At 47.5% G+C, this 899-nt stretch overlaps 1 non-coding gene across 1 annotated transcript; it reads left to right on the top strand.

Annotated features, from left to right (window-relative positions):
• The first annotated feature begins 402 nt into the window (after positions 1 to 402).
• On the top strand, positions 403 to 484 carry trnas-uga (transfer RNA serine (anticodon UGA)). Its single transcript has one exon. It is a non-coding gene; the product is annotated as a tRNA-Ser (tRNA).
• Positions 485 to 899: the final 415 nt, after the last annotated feature.

Below are 899 nucleotides of genomic sequence, written 5' to 3' on the forward strand. Positions count from 1 at the left end.
TGGAAATTGAAATTTGCACAAGAGCAGCGAGTGGAACTATTTCAGCTCACTGTCCTTTCCATATCCCAACTGACCACAAAACATTCTCATTATCTGGAGAAGTAGGTTGAGTTTTGTCGGAGGACCTTGCCGACGTGAAGCAAATGGAACTCTCAGGAGATATATCGAAATATTTCCCCTTGAGTCTGGTACCCTTCTGGTTCAGAACTCGAGTTTGCTGATCATCAAAAAAAATGACTGGACCTGAGAGAAATGTGCGTTGGTTCATATGGGTTTTCAGTCTGTCAAAATGAACACAACTGGAAGACCTTTGAAATTTGTGATCTGACGAAATGCAACCCGCAGTCCCAATGGATTCATAACTCATCACTTCAACACAGAACAAAGAACAATAGTCTATCTGCAGTTGTGGCCCAGTGGTTAAGGCGATGGACTTGAAATCCATTGGGGCGTTCCCACGCAGGTTCGAATCTTGTCAACTACAGAAGAGGGTGAAATTGGCGTGGGTGGCACAGTGGTTAGCACTGCTGCCTCACAGCGCCAGAGACCCGGGTCCAATTCCCGCCTCAGGCAGCTGACTGTGTGTAGTCATGCACATTCTCCCCGTGTCTGCGTGGGTTTCCTTTGGGTGCTCCGGTTTCCTCCCACAGTCCAATAATGTGCAGGTTAAGTGAATTGGCCATGCTAAATTGCCTGTAGTGTTAGGTGCAGCGGTAAATGTAGGGGAGGGGGACTGGGTGTGGACTTGTTTGGCTGAAGGGCCTGTTTCCACACTGTAACTAATCTAAACTCTACAGCACAGAACAGGCCCTTCGGCCCACGCCCCCATCACTCTCTGGAAAATTAACCTACCCCTGACATCTCCCCTATTCGTTCAACTCTTCATCTTAAATTTATGT

Source organism: Chiloscyllium plagiosum, unplaced genomic scaffold, assembly GCF_037043375.1.
Source record: "Chiloscyllium plagiosum isolate Xiang-an unplaced genomic scaffold, Cpla_swu_hap1 HiC_scaffold_22, whole genome shotgun sequence".
Classification (NCBI taxonomy): Eukaryota; Metazoa; Chordata; class Chondrichthyes; order Orectolobiformes; family Hemiscylliidae; genus Chiloscyllium; species Chiloscyllium plagiosum.